The 19,894-nt window shown below is 48.7% G+C and overlaps 1 protein-coding gene across 1 annotated transcript in view; it reads right to left on the reverse strand.

The window, feature by feature from the left end:
• The window catches only part of slc45a3 (solute carrier family 45 member 3), a 99,405-nt gene that overhangs the window by 72,715 nt on the left and 6,796 nt on the right, over positions 1-19,894 (reverse strand). The window lies entirely within an intron of this gene.

A 19,894-nucleotide genomic window follows, 5' to 3' on the forward strand; every position in this document is an offset into this window, starting at 1 on the left:
ACTCTGGAATTTAGAAGCATCTTATTGAAACATACAAGATTATTAAGGGTTTGGACACGCTAGAGGCAGGAAACATGTTCCCGTGTTGGGGGGAGTCCAGAATCATGGGCCATAATTTAAGAATAAGGGGTAGGCCATTTAGAACGGAGACGAGGAAACACTTTTTCTCACAGATAGTTGTGAGTCTGTGGAATTCTCTGCCTCAGAGGGCGGTGGAGGCCGGTTCTCTGGATACTTTCAAGAGAGAGCTAGATAGGGCTCTTAAAGTTAGCGGAGTCAGGGGATGTGGGGAGAAGGCAGGAACGGGGTACTGATTGGGGATGATCAGCCATGATCACATTGAATGGCAGTGCTGGCTCGAAGGGCCTAATGGCCTACTCCTGCACCTATTGTGTGTTGTTTATAACTCAGCGGGTCGGGCAGCGTCTGTGGAGGGAATGTATGGGCAACGTTTCGGATCTGGGTCGAAACTCCTCTAAATCTATGAAATCCATAACCATCCTTGTAGATAGAGAAGAACGTGCTCCAAATTCTTCATCTGACGACTGCATACGGACTCCAGAACGTTCTTACATAAACGTTGTTGCGGTGCTTAATCATATGTTTACCTCCATTTTCCACATGTCTCTCATTGCTGGAGCTTCTGGATGATGGGTTTGTGGGCTTGGGGATGCCAGACTTCCGGGACTTCAGGCCATTGAATGAGGGCCAGGATAGACCTGCCCTGGAAATACTGAGCTCGTTCACTTGGATGGGAAGGAATTTAAAAAAAAAAATTTTTTTGAGGAAGAGGTGGAAAATATTGAGTTAGCTCCGATTATCTTGTGCTGCGAAGGTTTTAAACTTTCAGCAGAAGATAGAGACGAAATGCTGGAGTGCCTCGGCTGGTCAGGCAGCATCTCTGGAGAAAGGGGGACACTATCCTACACACACTAGGGACAATTTACAATTTTTATTTAATACCAAAGCCAATTAATTTACAAACCTGTACGTCTTTGGAGTGTGGGAGGAAACCGAAGATTTCGGAGAAAATACCACACAGGTCGCGGGGGGAGAACGTGCAAACTCTGCACAGATAAGCACCCGTAGTCTGGATTGAACCCGGGTCTCCGGCGCTGTGAGGCAGCAACTCTACGCCATCGTGCCGCATTGGAACCATTCTACAGACAAAGCTGGACGCCAGAACAAAACAGGGCCAGCAAACGATGACCACAGCAGGGGTGGAGTCCACAATGGCCTCTCGTACAAAGCAGCATCAGTCAGAAGGTGGTGAATCTGCGGAATTCTTTGCCACAGACGGCTGTGGAGGCCAAGTCAGTGGATATATTTAAGGCAGAGATAGATAGATTTTTGATTAGTACGGGTGTCAGGGGTTATGAGGAGAAGGCAGGAGAATGGGGTTAGGAGGGAGAGTTGGATCAGCCATGATTGAATGTCGGAGTAGACTTGATGGGCCGAATGGCCTAATTCTACTCCTATATGTTATGACCTTATGATTTAAGACAAATCTTTAACATTACCCAACTTTCTGCCTCTTTGAAGGGTAGGAATAATTGAATGGCCAAATGCAAGGGATTAGCGTAGATGGGGCATATTAGTCGGCATGGGCAGGTTGGGCCGAAGGGCCTGTTTCCGTGCTGTATGCCTCTGACTTGTTGAGCCTTTTGGGAGGGGGTGGGGGGGTGATTGGGGATATGGAAGATTCCCATGTGAAGCATCTACATTAATGCTGGACCAGGAGATGTTGCCTTTGTCAGTGATGCCCTGTGTGTCTTAGTTTAGTTTAGAGATACAGCGCGGATTCAGGCCCTTCAGCACACCGCGCCGACCAGCGATCCCCGCACACTAGCAGTGTCCTACACACACTGGAGACAACTTACAATTTTACCCAAGCCAATTAAAGGTATCGGAATCAGGGGATATGGGGAGAAGGCAGGAACGGGGTACTGATTGTGGATGATCAACCATGATCACATTGAATGGCAGCGCTGGCTCGAAGGGCCGAATGGCCGACTCCTGCACCTATTGTCTTTAACCTACAAACCTGTACGCCTTTGGAGTGTGAGAGGAAACCGGAGCACCAGGAGAAAACCCACGCAGGTCACGGAGAGAAGGTGTAGACCCCATACAGGCAGCACCCGTGGTCAGGATCGAGCCCGGGTCTCTGGCACTGTAACCTAAACACTGCTCACATCCAGCAGACAGGGAGATAAAGGGCGATCAGAGGGCGAGACGGCCTCGGGCGTTGGCTGGGGAACAAAAGAATCTCTGAGAGTTGATGTGGAAAGCAGGTCAAAGGGGGAAGCAATCTTCTGACAAGTATGTCAACCACTGAAGGTCAATTAGCTCCCGGCCATGAACACGACCCACCCAGCTACTCGCTCGCTCGCCCCTTTGTCCACAGCCTCCAACCTTCACAGCTTCATACGGGCAATAGATCGGGGAGACGAACAGAGCCTCTTGCCAAGAGCAGGGGAATCGAAAACCAGAGGACATAGGTTTAAGGTGAGGGGGGGGGGGGGAAAGATTCTACAGGAATCCAAGGGGTAACCCTCTCATGCAAAGGGTGGTGGGTGTGTGGAACGAGCTGCCAGAGCAGTTGGTTGAGGCAGGGACTATCGCAACGTTTAAGAAACAATTAGACAGGTACATGGATAGCAGAGGTTTAGAGGGATATGGATCAAACGCAGGCAGGTGGGACTAATGTAGGTGGGACATGTTGGCCGGTGTGGGCAAGTTGGGCCGAAGGGCCTGTTTCCATACTGTAGGACTCCACACAAGCAAATGTAGTGGGGCTTCTTCACCACGTTAAACAAGTTAATCAAACTACAGGTGGCGCAGTTGGCAGAGTTGCTGCCTCACAGCGCCAGAGACCCGGGTTCGAGACCCGCCACGGGTGCTGTCACAAGGTATGGTAGAATGAGGCCATTCGACCCATCAAGTCTACTCCGCCATTCAATCATGGCTGATCTATCTCTCCCTCCCAACCCCATTCTCCTGCCTTCTCCCCGTAACCCCCGACACCCGTGCTGTCTGTGTGGAGTTTGCACGTTCTCCTTGAACGTGTGTGCGCTCCGGTTTCCTCCCGCATATTAATGGCGATCGTGTTTGTAGGTTTGTAACTTTGTCAGCAGCCTATAGGGTGATTTCACCAAAGGTCAAATGAGCGTAGATCCCCCCTCACGTGACCGAAAATTTTAACTGGAAGTAAGGCATTATTAACTTACTTTTGATGAAATTCAGCGAGCAAACGCGATAATTCCCGATATTTTGGATCTTAAAATCACCACGGCAATTGTCAGCTGTTCACTTCCGCCGCTTTCTACCTTCAGTTCCCTCTTGTAATTACCTCACTTTCTATCTAATTTTTTGCCTGAAAATTTAGGTCGCTGTGCTTCACGGTCACCCCGACTAGCACAGAAAATTTCAGCTCAAAAATCGGCCGTTTTCCATGTTTTTAACGGGTGGGAAAGTGCGTGTTTCCCCATTCACTTACATGTACCAAACTGAGAGATGTCCTCCAGTTAAAATTTTCGGTCACGTGAGGGGTGATCTACGCTCATTTGACCTTTGGTGAAATCACCCTATACTCTTTGCAAATCTAGTGTATGGTACGTAAAACAAAGAACTTCACTGTGACACGGCACGTGATAACAAGGTATCGTTGATTCAAGAGGGGCAGGGTGGTACGTTCATTGGCTTCTGTAAATTGCCCCCTCGTGGATGGGAGAGGGGGATAGCATAGGACCAGTGTGAATGCAGGATCAAAGGTCAGTGTGTGGACTCCATCGGCCAAAGGGCCTGTTTCCATGCTAGTTTTTTTTTTTAAGAAACAGAGAGATAAAGTGAACAAGATAACTGTGACTGTCTTGGTTTGCCCGAGAAGAAGATACAACAAACCGCAGATGCTGGAATCTGGAGCAAAAACAAAACTCCTGGATGAACTCCTGGTGTGTGGGAAGGAACTGCAGACAGACACACAAAGCTGGAGTAACTCAGCGGGACAGGCAGCATCTCTGAAGAGAAGGAACGGGTGACGTTTCGGGTCGAGACCCTTCTTCAGACTGACCCCGAAACGGCACCCATTCCTTCTCTCCAGTTACTCCAGCTTTTTGTGTCTCATCTTTGTTTAAAACCAGCATCTGCAGTTCCTTCCTACACAGGAACTGCAGATGCTGGTTTACACCGAAGATGGACGCAAAGCGCTGGAGTAACTCAGCGGGACAGGCAGCATCTCTGGAATAATAGGGCAGGAGCGTGTATTTTCACACTATCTGTCTATCTTTAGAGCACATCTGCAGTTCCTTTCCACACATTTTGTCGACAATTGATCTCTTTCTGCAGAGATGCTGCCTGACCCGCGTTTGCCCCCGTCCCACTTAGGAAACCTGAACGGAAACCTCTGGAGACTTTGCGCCCCCACCCAAGGTTTCCGTGCGGTTCCCGGAGGTTTTTGTCAGTCTCCCTGCCTGCTTCCACTACCCGCAACCTCCGGCAACCTCCGGGAACCGCACGGAAACCTTGGGTGGGGCGCAAAGTCTCCAGAGGTTTCCCTTCAGGTTTCCTAAGTGGGACAGGGGCATTACTCCAGCACTTTGTGTCTATCTGCTGGGTGGACTCAGTGGGTCGAGCAGCATCTATGGAGGCAAGAGAGCGTTTGACGTTTGAGGTTGGGGCAAAACGTCAATTGTATTTTTGCCCCCAGGCAGAGCAGGCTGGCTCTCTTTCAAATACAAACAGCCACATCCAGTGTTCATTTATCAACCCAATTCTCCCCGCTGTAGAGAACAATAGGGAGGTTATTCTATTTTCTGGCGAAGAAAAAGCTCGCAGCCACATTGGGAAATGTTATTCCTAAAGCATACTGGAGTTTAGTCACACGAGCTATTCTCAGTCACACAATATGCACAAAGTTGATCTTGTTAAAAAGGGGAGAAATTATTTTGGTGATGCCAGATATTGTTCCACCGATTATTTAAGAAAGAACTGCAGATGCTGGAAAAATCAACAGTAGACAAAAATGCTGGAGAAACTCAGCGGGTGCAGCAGCATCTATGGAGCGAAGGAAATAGGCAACGTTTCGGGACGAAACGTTGCCTATTTCCTTCGCTCCATAGATGCTGCTGCACCCGCTGAGTTTCTCCAGCACTTTTGTCCACCAGTGTATAAAGAAGGAACAGCAGATGCTGGTTTAAACCGAAGATAGGCGCAACATGCTGGAGTAACTCAGCGGGCCAGGCAGCAGACCAAGAACCAAGAACTAAACATCTCTGGAGAGAAGGGCGGGGGGGGGGGGGGGGCTGAGTATGGGTCGGGGACCCTTCTTCAGACTGTGAGAGAAGATTTACGAGGATGTTGCCAGGACTGGAGGGTGTGAGCTGCACGGAGAGGTTGGCAGCATCTATGAACAATAGACAACAGACAATAGGTTCAGGAGTAGGCCATTCGGCCCTTCGAGCCAGCACTGCCATTCAATGCGATCATGACTGATCCTGCACCTATTGTCTATTGACTACTGTCTATGGAGCGAGGGAATTGGCGACTTTTCGGGGTCGAGATCCTTCTTCAGACTGATATGGGGGGGGGGGGGGGGGGGGGGGGGGGGTGCAGTGGGGGCGGGCTACAATGAATTAAACTAAACATCTTTCAACCCAGAGGTAGACACAAAATGCTGGAGTAACTTAGAGGCAGCATCTATGGAGAGTAGGAATTGGCGACGTTTCGGACTGATGTGGGGGGAGTGGGTACATTGAACTAAACTAAACTAAACTGAGGGAGACACAAAATTGGGAGTTAAGGAATATGGAGAGAAGGCAGGAACGGGGTACTGATTGGGGATGATCAGCCATGATCACATTGAATGGCCGTGCTGGCTCGAAGGGCCGAATGGCCTGCTCCTGCGCCTATTGTTCATTGTCTATTGTCATTAAATGCTGGAGTAACTTAGCGGGTGACTTAGCAGCATCTATGGAGCGAAGGAATAGGTGACGTTTCGGGCCGAGACCCTTAAGGGTGAGGCAGCATCTATGGAGCGAAGGAATAGGTGACGTTTCGGGCCGAGACCCTTAAGGGGTGAGGCAGCATCCATGGAGCGAAGGAATAGGTGACGTTTCGGGTCGAGACCCTTCCGGGTCTCGACCCGAAACGTCGCCTATTCCTTCGCTCCATAGATGCTGCCTCACCCGCTGAGTTTCTCCAGCAATTTTGTCTACCTATTGAGGTCGTGTTGCAGGTATACAAGGCATTGGAAAGGTTACATTTAGACTGAAGAAGGGTTTCGGCCCGAAAACGTCGCCTATTTCCTTCGCTCCATAGATGCTGCCTCACCCGCTGAGTTTCTCCAGCACTTTTGTCTACTTTACATTTAGACTTTTGTGCTCAGTTCTGGGCACCATGTTATAGGAAAGATGCCGTTAAGCTGGAAAGGGTGCAGAGAAGATTTACAGAAATGTTGCCAGGACTTTGAAGGCTTGAGCTGCAGGGAGAGGTTGAGCAAGCACGTTAGTTGCATGGACGACACTGAAACTCAGTGTGTTGAAAATCAGTGTGTGCATCCCAAAAAAGCAAAAACAAAGACACATGTTTAGGAATGGTTCCCACTCCCCAATTCACTCTAATGATGAGAGGCATTGGGAGCCGTGACACAAAATGACTCATTTATCATTAAGAGGTTAGGGTGGAGACACAAGAGACTGCATCAGCTGGAATCTTATAACATGACAGCACATTTGAGGACCCCTCTAGCTCACAATGTCTATGCCTCACAAGATGCGAAGACCAACTTAATTTAGTTCAGTTTCGAGATAAAGTTCTCCCACCAAGTCTACACCGACCAACTATCGCCCATACATTCATTTCACACAAAGGGTGGTGGCTGTATGGAACGAGCTGCCAGAGGAGGTAGTTGAGGCTGGGACTATCCCAACATTTAAGAGACAGTTAGACAGGTACATGAATAGACTTCCTCCTCCCTTTTTCCTTCCTTCTCCCCTCCACCCCCCATCAGTCTGAAGAAGGGTTTCGGCCCGAAACGTGGCCTATTTCCTTCACTCCATAGATGCTGCTGCACCCGCTGAGTTTCTCCAGCAATTTTGTGTAACTTCGATCTTCCAGCATCTGCAGTTCCTTCTTGAACAGGTACATGGATAGGACTGGTTTGGAGGGATATGGACCAAACGCGGGCAGGTGGGATGAGTGTAGCTGGGACACGTTGGCCGGCGTGAGAAGGTTGGGCCGAAGGGCCTGTTTCCACACTGTGACACTGCTCCACTGAGTTACTCCAGCACTTAACATGAGAGGTGGAGGTAAGACCAGGCGATCGTAATGAGACAGAGAAAGGCATGGAAACCCAGGGAAAACCCAGGTGTCAAATATCGCAGTAGAGTTGCTGCCTTTATAATACCGTGCGAGGGTTTACAGGTGCTGTCTGTGTGGAGTTTGTACGTTCTCGCCCGTGACCAGCGTAGGTTTTCTCTGGGTGAAAGTGCTGGGACCCTTCTTCAGACCCCAATTCTTCAGACTCTGCTCGGAAACGTTACCTATACACGTTCTCCAGAGACGCTGCTTGACCCGCTGAGTAGCTCCTTCTCTCAGCGACCACGTGGGTTTTCTCCGGGTGCTCCGGTTTCCACCCACACTCCAACGACCATGACGGGTGCCGGCAAGTCGCCGAAAATCCCAGCACGTTGACGCAATCCCACGCTCGCTCGGGACAATTTACAATTTTATCGGAAACAGGCCCTTCAGCCCAATACGTCTGTGCTGACCAGCGATCACTAATTCTATCCGACACACTAGAGACAATTCACAGAAGCCAATGAACCTACAAACCTGCACGTCTTTGGAGCGCGGGAGGAAACCGGAGCACCCGGAGAAAACATATACACGCAGGTCACGGGAAGAACATACAAACTCTGCACAGACAGCGCCTGAAGTCAGGATCGAACCTGGGTCCCTGGCGCTGTGAGCGGCAACTCTACCGCTGCGCCACCGTGCCGCCCACAGGTGTCTTGACCCATTCACGACGTTATGGAAAACTTCGATTGGGATCCCACTCTCGAATGGGGGCCATCTATTCAATACTATTACATTCTCTACCCAGCGAACACGCTTTCAATTCACAAATCTTGCTGTGAGCAGAGCCAATGCCCTATTGATTTGAGCCTTTCTGCTACTTGCCAACTACGTGTATCATGAACGGCAAGTGAATAATTCATATTTGCAATAGGAGAAACGGAATCTATACGGATCAGCGTGCTCTGGCAGGCTCCTCCAACCTAGAAACTCCCGCCACGGTGGAGCAGCGGTAGAGTCGCTGCCTCTCAGCGCCAGAGACCCGGGTTCGATCCCGACTATGGCTGCTGTCTGTACGGAGTTTGTACCTTCCCCGGGTGCTCCAGTTTCCTCCCGCATCCCAAAGACGTGCAGGTTTGTGGGTTAATTGGCTTCTGTGAATTGTCTCCACTGTGTCGGATAGAACTAGTGCACGGGTGATCGCTGGTCAGTGCGGTTTCAGTGGGCTGAAGGGCTGTATGTGTAAACTAAACTAAGCTGCCTGATCACAGCTGGGATCCCCATACACAAGCACTATCCCACACACTGGGGACAATTTGAAATCTTTTACCGAAGTTAATTAACCTACAAACCCGCGCGTTTTTGGAGTGTGGTGAGAAGACAGAGCCCCCGGGGAAAAGCTGCATGGTCACAGGGAGAACGTGCAAACTCTGCTCAGGCAGCGCCCCTGGTCAGGATCGAACCCGGCTCTCTGGCGCCATGAGGCAGCAACTCTACGAGGCTCTGGGGAGAACACAGGAGAATGGGGTTAGGAGGGGAGAGATAGATCAGTCACGATTGAATGGCGGAATAGACTTGATGGGCCGAATGGCCCTAATACAGCTCCTATCACTTGTGACCAAGCTTCTCCAAGACTCCGAACATCCCATTCACTCATCACCCGTCATCTTGCTGGCCTGCAATCAATCTACATTAAGCTACCTCCCCCACGATTTCAGCTCCATCCATGGGCCATTTCCTCCCTATCTCTAATCTCCTCAGCGTTATTGACATTCCTCAACTTCTGGAATCTTGGTCCAACGCCAACATTGCAAGCACAGCTGTCAAAACTATTCACCGCGTCCTAGAAATGTTTTTCTTTACTTGTTCATATTTTCATTAGCGGCCAAGGCTAACGTCCACCGCTCTTGAGAAGATTCACTACTGTGGTCTATTGCAGAAACAAGGAACTGCAGATGCTGGTCTACACACTATATGATGCTTTAAGTCCTGGAGTAACTCAGCGAGTCAGGCAGCATCTCTGGAGGACATGGATAGGCGACGTTTTGTGTTGGGACCCTTCTTCAGACAACTGGGATTGGTGTGCAGTGTGTCGATGGGCCGAATGACGTTCATTCCCGCCATAGAACTCCCTCAAGATGATGCTACGGCAAGTTATAAATGTAGAAAGAAAAGCACAAAAATGTTTCAGTACGGGTCCACCACCGGTTCTCCGGCACCCTTGGTTCCAGAGCCTTGCCGGATTCTCCGAGACACCGGCCCACAAAGTCGGCCTCGGAAGTCGGCTATGGGAATGGATCTGCCAGCTCTGTCCGGGCCGGAGGTCCAGAACTCCGGCCACAGGGGGGGGGCAAATTCCACCCGCTGATAGGCCGCGGAAGTCCCGATGAGGTCGCGACCTAAGGGCCACATTTTTAGGGGGACTTCTGGTGGGGATTTCAGGGTTCGATCCCTACTATGGGTGATGTCTGCACGGAGTTTGTACGTTCTCCCCGTGACCTGCCTGGATTTTCTCCGAGATCTTCGGTTTCCTCCCACACTCCAAAGACGTGCAGGTTTGTAGGCCAACTGGCTTGGTATAATTGTAAATTGTCCCTAGTGTGTGTTGGACGGTATAAAGAGCCTGTCGCACTTGCCGGTTTTTTTCGGCCACTTCTGGCATCATTGACTGGCGTATGAGGTCATCAACAACTTTGCGGCGTGATGCAGCGTGACGTGGGGTGATGGCGCATCGACGCGCAGTGTTTTTTCAAGCGTCGCAACATTTTTATTGTCGCCGCTGGATTTTGAAATGTTCAAAGTCTTTTGGCACCACTGATATGACGCCAGCAATCGCCGAAAAAAAATCACCGTGGGACAGGCCCTTTAGTGTGCGGGGATCGCTGGTCACTGTGGTACTGCCTCAAAAAGGCTCACAGTATCATCAAAGACCCACACCATCCTGGCCACACACTCATCTCCCCGCTACCTTCAGGTAGAAGGTACAGGAGCCTAAAGACTGCAACAACCAGGTTCAGGAATAGCTACTTCCCCACAGCCATCAGGCTATTAAACTTGGATCGGACAAAACTCTGAACATTAATAGCCCATTATCTGTTATTTGCACTTTACCAGTTTATTTATTCATGTGTGTATATATTTATATTATGGTATATGGACACACTGATCTGTTTTGTAGTCAATGCCTACTATGTTCTGTTGTGCTGAAGCAAAGCAAGAATTTCAGGGAATGTCCTATCTTGAATCTTGAATTTACAGAGGGCCAATTAACCTACAAACCCGCACGTCTTTGGGATGTGGGAGGAAACCGGAGCACCCGGAGGAAACCCACGTGGGGGAACTCACAGGGAGGACACGCAAACTCCACAGAGACAGCGCCCGTAGCCATGATCGGACCCAGGTCCTCTGGCGCTGTGAGGCAGCAGCTCTACCTACTGCGTCTCTGTGCCACCATTAAAGGCCTGCCCCAAGTGGCCATTTTTCTCAGCGACTGTCGGCATCGTTGACTGACGTATCAGGTCACGGAGAAAGACGCGGCAGTGAAACGGACGTGTTGGCGCACGGTGTCTCCTCAAGTGTCGCAACATTTTTTTTGTCAACATTTGTGAAACTTTCAAAATCTTTCGGCGACCCTTATACGTCACGTCAGTCGTCGAAAAAAATCGCCAAGTGTGACTGGCCCGTTCAGTTCAAAGTCTTCTCTCGGTTCTGTTGAAAATTCATCGGCCTGCAACGTTAGGGCTCGATTGTAATCATGCATTGTCTTTCTGTTGACTGGTTAGCATGCGAAAGCTTTTCAATGTACCTCAGTACATGTGGCGCCAAATTGAACTGAGCAACACTGAAACAAAACTAAACCAGAACTATACTGAAACTTAGCAAGCTCAGCAATGTCAAAGACGGAAAGTGAGATAGTTTAGGTTTCAGATCCACGACCTTCATCAAAATGCAGCATTGTCTGGTCATTCCACAGGCTTACAGTCTCTTGCGATAGTTTGAACATTTTGTATTCAATTGTATTGATCAATTTTATTTGCAGCCGGCAACACGATTTCATAACAAAACATGTATTCAATAAATCAAGGTCCTTTAGTTTTCACGGAAAAACTGTGAGAATAGACAGGCATCCGAGGGAGATGTTACCCTGAGTAAAAAGTAGTCTGTACAAAGGATGTTTGTTCCTGCATATTTTGTATCCGTGTTATTTTATCAACGCTATCCCAAGGTCAATAAGGGATGGGCATTAAATGCTAGTCTATTGGGCACGTCCAATATTTATCGCCCATCTCTAGATAAGACGCAAATAGCTGGAGTAACTCAGCGGGACAGGCAGCATCTCTGGAGCGAAGGAACGGGTGACGTTTCGGGTCGAGACTAGTTTGAGAAAAAGGGAACCGAGAGATACAGGCGATGATGTAGAGAGATAAAGAACAACGAATGCTAAAAAGTAACAGATAAAATAAACAGGTCGTTGTTAGCTGTTTGTGCAGGAAGGAACTGCAGATGCTGGTTTAGACAGAAGATCGACATAAAAAGCTGGAGGAACTCGGCAGGCCAGGCAGCATCTCTGGGGAGAAGGAATTGAGACCCGAAACGTCACCCATTCCTTCTCCCCAGAGATGCCGCCTGTCCCGCTGAGTTACTCCAGCTTTTCCTGTCTCTTGCTGGGTGATAACGAGAAGCTGGTGCGACTTGGGTGGGGGAGGGATATGGAGGGAGGGAATGCCGGGGTTACTTGAAGTTAGAGAAATTCATGGGAGCAGGTGAGGGGGGGGGGGGAAACGAGCAAAGGAAACATAGAAACATAGACAATAGATGCAGGAGTAGGCCATTCGGTCCTTCGAGCCTGCACCGCCATTCAATACGATCATGGCTGATCATCCAACTCAGTATCCCGTACCTGCCTTCTCTCCATACCCCCTGATCCCTTTAGCCACAAGGGCCACATCTAACTCCCTCTTAAATATAGCCAACAAATTGGCCTCAACTACATTCTGTGGCAGAGAGTTCCAGAGATCCACAACTCTCTGTGTGAAAAATGTTTTTCTCATCTCAGTCCCAAAAGATTTTCCCCCTTATCCTTAAACTGTGACCCCTTGTTCTGGACTTCCCCAACATCGGGGACATGTTAACGTCGGGTTAAAGGGTTAACGTTGCGAGTTAAAACAAACTGCTGACTTGAACTCTTGCAACGTTGAACTGTTCAGTTGGGAGTTGTCTCATCACGGTGACCACATGAAAGATATGCTTGATATAAACCTCAGATACGGAACTCTAGATGGTGACGGTGCAATTCTGCAGCATTTCAAACCGATCATGTTTTGGACAAGGAAGTTACGAGTCCCTTCTTTATTTTTCACAAGATGCGCGATGTGACTCGACCCCAAGTGAAATATGAACACAAAAAGTGCAGGAGAAACTCAAATATTATAGCAGGCAGCGTCAGTCACTGAATTATAACAGAGGGCCTAGTCTCAGTCTGCATGAGGTGTCGTTTAATGAATCCCATTACACACCCAACCACGGTGGCGCAGCAGTAGAGTTGCTGCCTCACAGCTGCCAGAGATCCCGGATCGATGCTGACTATGGAGTTTGTATTTTCTCCCCGTGACCTGGGTGGGTTTTCTCCGGGAGCACTGGTTTCCTCCCACACTCCCAAGGACCTGGGGCGGAGGACCTCTTTCTGCGCCCTATCTCCAAAGTAAAACCAAGTGAAAAGTAAGAAAGACATTCTTGCCATAGAGGGAGTACAGAGAAGGTTCACCAGACTGATTCCTGGGATGGCAGGACTTTCATATGAAGAAAGACTGGATAGACTCGGCTTGTACTCGCTAGAATTTAGAAGATTGAGGGGGGATCTTATAGAAACTACAAAATTCTTAAGGGGTTTGGACAGGCTAGATGCAGGAAGATTGTTCCCGATGTTGGGGAAGTCCAGAACAAGGGGTCACAGTTTAAGGATAAGGGGGAAGTCTTTAAGGACTGAGATGAGGAAAGAAAAATTCATACAGAGAGTGGTGAATCTGTGGAATTCTCTGCCACAGAAAGTAGTTGAGGCCACAGTTCATTGGCTATATTTAAGAGGGAGTTAGATGTGGCCCTTGTGGCTAAAGGGATCAGGGGGTATGGAGAGAAGGCAGGTACATGATACTGAGTTGGATGATCAGCTATGATCATATTGAATGGCGGTGCAGGCTCGAAGGGCCGAATGGCCTGCAACTCCTGCACCTGTTTTCTATGTTTCTAAAGATGCTGTTTGACCCGCTGAGTTCCTCCAGCAGCTTGTATTCTGCTCCCCAGTCTACAGACCTCCGAGTCTCCAGACTAGTTAGGGTGTTCACACGATCTGGCTTCCTTATTCCTTTAGCTCAGCTATTTTCTCTCAGATAAACCTGGCCCAGCGGTGGACCAGGCAGTTTCACATCCCATCGCGGCCAACTATGTCCCAACACTACGGACTGTAATTCTGCAAGCCCTGCCTCGGTTGAGAAATGGCAAACGGCAGGACTTTAAAGAAAAACATTAAACTATTGCAAATAAAAACGGTCGAGGCAATACCTGTGTTTGTCCGAATCTGTCCTGAAAGTATTTTTTTCTGCTAAAGCAGAGCTAATCAAGTGTAAAAAGAGACGGCACGATGGCCTAGCGGGTAGAGTTGCTGCCTCACAGCGCCAGAGACCCAGGTTCAATAGACAATAGGTGCAGGAGTAGGCCATTTGGCCCTTCGAGCCAGCACCGCCATTCTATGTGATCATGGCTGATCATCCTCGATCAGTACCCCGTTCCTGCCTTCTCCCCATATCCCCCGACTCCACTATCTTTAAGAGCCCTATCTAGCTCTCTCTTGAAAGCATCCAGAGAACCTGCCTCCACCACCCTCTGAGGCAGAGAATTCCACAGACTCACCATTCTCTGTGAGAAAAAATGTTTCCTCGTCTCCGTTCTAAATGGCTTACTCCTTATTCTTAAACTGTGTGTGGCCCCTGGTTCTGGACTCCCCCGACATCGGGAACATGTTTCCTGCCTCCAGCATGTCCAAACCCTTAACAATCTTATATGTTTCAATAGGATACCCTCTCATCCTTCTAAACTCCAGAGTGTACAAGCCCAGCTGCTCCACTCTCTCAGTTCAATCCCGACTATGGGTGCTGTATGTGGCGAATTGGTACGTTCTCTCCGAGACCATGCAGGTTTTCTCCAGGTGCCTCCTACACACCAAAGACGTGCCGGTTTGTACATTAATTGGTTTCGGTAAATAGACCCCTACTGTGCAGGATGCAAATGCTCGACAACATGGAACTGGCAGGAGAATGGAGTTGAGAGGGAGAAATAGATCAGCCATTATTAAATGGCAGAGTAGACTTGATGGGCCGAATGGCCTCATTCTGCTGCTATCCCTTATGAACTTGTGCTCAGGTGATCGATGGTCAGTGTGGTCTCGGTGGGACGAAGGGATCTGTTTCCACGACAAATCTCTTAACTAAATTAAAGGGGCGATCATTTTTATTGTCGAGGTTGTTCAAATTGTATTGTGAGCAAAAACATCATTGTATTTATATTATTATTTTTTTTTTTAAGTTTTGCTATCAATCCAAGGTCTTCGACAATAAAAAGCAAATAACACTCCAGTTGTTTTGAGTCTGTGAGCACAGATCTACCAATGATAGGAAGCACAATGCTTGATTTGGGAACAGCTCTGCCCAAGACCACAATGATATGCAGAAATTCTCACGGGACCTCTGTGATACATTGGGCGGCGCAGCGCTAGAGTTGCTGCCTCACAGCGCCAGAGCTCCGGTTTCGATCCCGACTACAGGTGCTGTCTGTACGGAGTTTCAACGTTCTCTCCCCGCGACCGACATGGGTTTTCTCCGCGGGAAATCCAGTTTCCTCCCACACTCCAAAGACGTACAGCTTTGTCGGTTAATAGGCTTGGTATAAATGTAAATTGTCCCCGATGTGCGTAGGATAGCGTTAGTGCGCTGGGATCGCTGGTCGGCGCGGACTCGGTGAGCTGAAGGCCCTGTTTCTGCGCTGTATCTCTAAACTAAACTAAATTGTGTGTGTAGCCCAGTTTATCGCACAGAACTAGATTCCCCACCATTGACTCTGTCCCCACTGACTCAGAAAAACAGCCGACATAATCAAAAGAAATTTACAATCCGAATCATTCCTTCTTCTACTCACTGCCATCCGGCAGAAGGTACAGAAGCTTGAAAGCGCGCACCACCAGACTCAGGAACAGCTTCTTCCCCTCCGTTATCAGGCTTCTGAACGGCCCTTCCATAAGCTAGGGTGCTGTCCGATTCACCTCTACCCCATTGCGGACATTGGACTTTGTCTCTGGAACTGATGCGCTACGATGCTGAGAACTATATTCTGCACTCTGTATCTTCCCCTTTGCTCCACCTATAGTTTGGCTTTGATTATATTTACAATAGCGAGCGCGATACAAAGCTCAAAAGTATTTGAATCCGACGAGACAGATTTATTATGATTGGAGATTGTTGCTCAATCTACCAGCGACACGTTCCTCCTGGAACAGGAAGGAGATTCAATTAACCTTGAATTACCGTACATAGGATTATTCTTCACATCGAACAGCAAAGGGCTTTCATGTAAAGCCTTTAATGCAGTAAATTATCCCAAACTGCTCAATACCGCGGATGCTGTCTGTGTGGAGTTTGCACGATCTCCCTGTGTGACTGCGTGGGTGTCCCCCGGGTGCTCCAGTTTCCTCCCAGTACCAAACACGTGCGGGTTTGTAGGTCAATTGACTTCGGTAAATTGCCCCCTAGTGTGTAGGGAGTGGGCGAGAGAGTGGGCATAACATGGAGCATGTGGCTGGGTGATCGATGGACAACATGGACTCGGTGGGCCAAGTCTTACGCTGTATGTCTCTCCGGTTTTCGATTACGCTACCCTGGGGGGGGAAATTACTTCTTCGCCAGCTGGTCATTGTGGGCTCTACCCTTCCTGAGGTCACCTGTTGCCTCCCGTTTGGTTCTGGCCTTCCCTGCATGTTCCCCCCTCCCCCCCCCCACCCTCCGCGTCTACCTTTCAGTCCGAAAAAGGATTCCAACCCCAATTGTCACCTCTTCCTTCTCTCCAGAGATGCTGCCAGACCCGCTGAGTTACTCCAGCATTTTGTGTCCATCTACTGCGCACATTCAGTTGCATGACACTGAAAAGGCTCCTGGGATGTCAGGACTGTCTTATGAAGAAAGACTGGATAGACTTGGTTTATACTCTCTAGAATTTAGGAGATTGAGGGGGGATCTTATAGAAACTTACAAAATTCTTAAGGGGTTGGACAGGTTAGATGCAGGAAGATTGTTCCCGATGTTGGGGAAGTCCTGGACAAGGGGTCACAGCTTAAGGATAAGGGGGAAATCCTTTAAAACCGAAATGAGAAGAACTTTTTTCACACAGAGAGTGGTGAATCTCTGGAACTCTCTGCCACAGAGGGTAGTTGAGGTCAGTTCATTGGCTACATTTAAGAGGGAGTTAGATGTGGCCCTTGTGGCTAAGGGGATCAGAGGGTATGGAGAGAAGGCAGGTACGGGATACAGGATACTGAGATGGATGATCAACTGAATCTGATGATCATATTGAATGGCGGTGCAGGCTCGAAGGGCCGAATGGCCTACTCCTGCACCTAATTTCTATGTTTCTATTTAGAAACATGGAAGATAGGTGCAGGAGGAGGCCAATCAGCCCTTCCAGCCAGCACTGCCATTGATTGTGATCATGGCTGATCACCCACAATCAGTAACCCGTGCCTGCCTTCTCCCCATATCCCTCGATTCCGCTAGCCCCTAGAGCTATATCTAACTCTCTCTTAAATTCATCCAGTGATTTGGCCTCCACTGCCTTCAGTGGCAGAGCATTCCACAAACTCACAACTCTCAGGGTGAAAGAGACACTGGGATTTAAAACCTTGCCAATCATTTTGGTGAGGCTGTGGTTTAGTTTTAGGAAGGAACTGCAGGTGCTGGTTTAAACCGAAGACGGACACAAAATGCTGGAGTAACTCAGCGAGACAGGCAGCGTCTCTGGAGAGCAGTCTGAAGAAGGGTCTCGACCCGAAATGTCACTCACCCCTTCCTTCTCTCCGGAGATGCTGCCTGGCCCGCTGAATTAATCCAGCATTTTATGTCTATCTATGGTATGGTTTAGTTTAGAGATACAGCGCGGAAACAGGCCCTTTGGCCTCCCGAGTCCACACCGACCAGCGATCCCTGCACAATAACACTATCCTACACACACTAGGGACAATTTACATTTATACCAAGCCAATTAAACTACAAATTAGTGTGTCCTCGGAGTGTGGGAGGAAACCGAAGATCTCAAGGAAAACCCACGCAGGTCACGGGGAGAACGTACAAACTCCGTACAGACAGCACCCGTAGTCAGGATCGAACCCAGGACTCGATACCAAATGGTATAGGGCAAAGACAGAGCGCAAACATGAATCACAAGATTTCCTGGGACATCCGATATTTATGCCCCATATATATCCCCTCTCACATAGACCCCATCAACAAACCTTTCCATTCTCAAGATTCTTCCAAACTCCTTATAAGAATAAGGGCTAAGCCATTTCGAACGGAGACAAGGATACACTTTTTCCTCACCGAGAGTTGTGAGTCTGTGGAATTCTCTGCCTCAGAGGGAGGCCTGTTCTCTGGATACATTCAAGAGAGAGCTAGATAGGGCTCTTAAAGATAGCGGAGTCAGTGGATATGGGGAGAAGGCAGGAACGGGGTACTGATTGAGGATGATCAGCCATGATCGCATTGAATGTCGGTGCTGGCTCGAAGGGCCAAATGGCCTACTCCTGCACCTATTGTCTAATGCCCTTGTGAACTATGTACATGAACTATTCGATGCGTCACAGACCACACCATGGTTAATAACACTTCCTGTGCATTCCCCATTTAAATTATTTGTCGATGTTTCATATTTATATAAAATGTAAAAACACGTTTAGGCAAATGGGAGAGACAGCGTAACAGAGGTGCCTCAACTAAAAAAGGAAAGTTGTTCGTAGTTCTAGGAGCAGAATCGGGCCATTCGGCCCATCCAGTCCACTCCACCATTCTATCATGGCTGATCGATCTTTCCCTCTCAACCCCATTCTCCTGCCTTCTCCCCATAACCCCCGGCTTGGACCAGAGGTCACAGCCTCAGAATTAAAGGACGTTCCTTTAGGAAGGGGATGAGGAGGATTGTTTTTAGTCAGAGGGTGGTGAATCTGTGGAATTCATTGCCACAGGAGGCTGTAGAGGTCAAGTCAATTGATATTTTTTAAGGCAGAGATAGATAGATAGATTCTTGATCAAAACATAGGTCATGGATTATGGAGAGAAGGCAGGAGAATGAGGTTAGGAGGGAGGGATAGATCAGCCATGATTGAATAACGGCGAAGACTTGATGGGCCGAATGGCCTAATTCTGCACCTATCACTTATGAACCTGAACAACCTGACCAGTCAATCTCCCTCTTAAAAATACCCAATGACTTGGCCACAGCTGTCTGTGGCAATGAATTCCACAAATTCACCACCCTCTGACTAAATAAATTCCTCCCCATCTCCTTTCTAAAGGTACGTCCTTTTATTCTGAGGCTGTGCCCTCTGGTCCTAGACTCTCCCGACTGTGGAAACAACCTCGCCACATCCACTCAATCCAGGCCAATTGTGTGTAGTTTTCCATAAGCAAAGAGTTAACTGACAACTTTTGACCCGTGCCAAAACTTTTGTTCAAAACTTTGTCACAGAGAAAGAAAAAAATCATTGTTTGCTCAAAATTATTATGCGCATAACATAAACCAGATAAATTGGCCACAAGTTGAAATTTAATCTGCCAGTAATATCTGACTCATTCCTCGGCCAGTGTGTTCCAAGTGGCTGAAAGAGTCACATTCGGGGGAAAGAAAACCAGGATCCAGTTATGCCGATCCGGCTCAAAGTTTGCCATTCGGCCCTTCGAGCCTGCACCGCCATTCATGGCTGATCATCCAACTCAGTATCCTGTACCTGCCTTCTCTCCATACCCCCTGATCCTTTTAGCCACATCTAACTCCCTCTTAAATATAGCCAATGAACTGTGGCCTCAACTACCTTCTGTGGCAGAGAGTTCCACAGATTCACCACTCTCTGTGTGAAAAATGTTTTTCTCATCTCGGTCCTAAAAGATTTCCCCCTTATCCTTAAACTGTGACCCCTTGTTCTGGACTTCCCCAACATCGGAAACAATCTTCCTGCATCTAGCCTGTCCAACCCCTTAAGAATTTGGTAAGTTTCTATAAGATACCCCCTCAATCTTCTAAATTCTAGCGAGTACAAGCCGAGTCTATCCAGTCATGAGGGGTGAAGATTGATACCATTGATACAGGCCCCCCCCCTCCCCCGGGGAACAAAGATGGTGGACGGGCGAGGAGAGGGACGATGGATCGCTGCTCGATCCACACGCCAAGAAGGGCAACGGCTGGAGGCCCTGCAGAAGCCTGGGGCTCGCCTGGATTGGCCACCGCTCATTGGCCCTGGAGCGCGGACTGGACTTTGAAAATGGTGCCCAACACTTGGCGCATCTATCTT

Source organism: Leucoraja erinacea, chromosome 24 (genome assembly GCF_028641065.1).
Source record: "Leucoraja erinacea ecotype New England chromosome 24, Leri_hhj_1, whole genome shotgun sequence".
NCBI classification, from domain to species: domain Eukaryota; kingdom Metazoa; phylum Chordata; class Chondrichthyes; order Rajiformes; family Rajidae; genus Leucoraja; species Leucoraja erinaceus.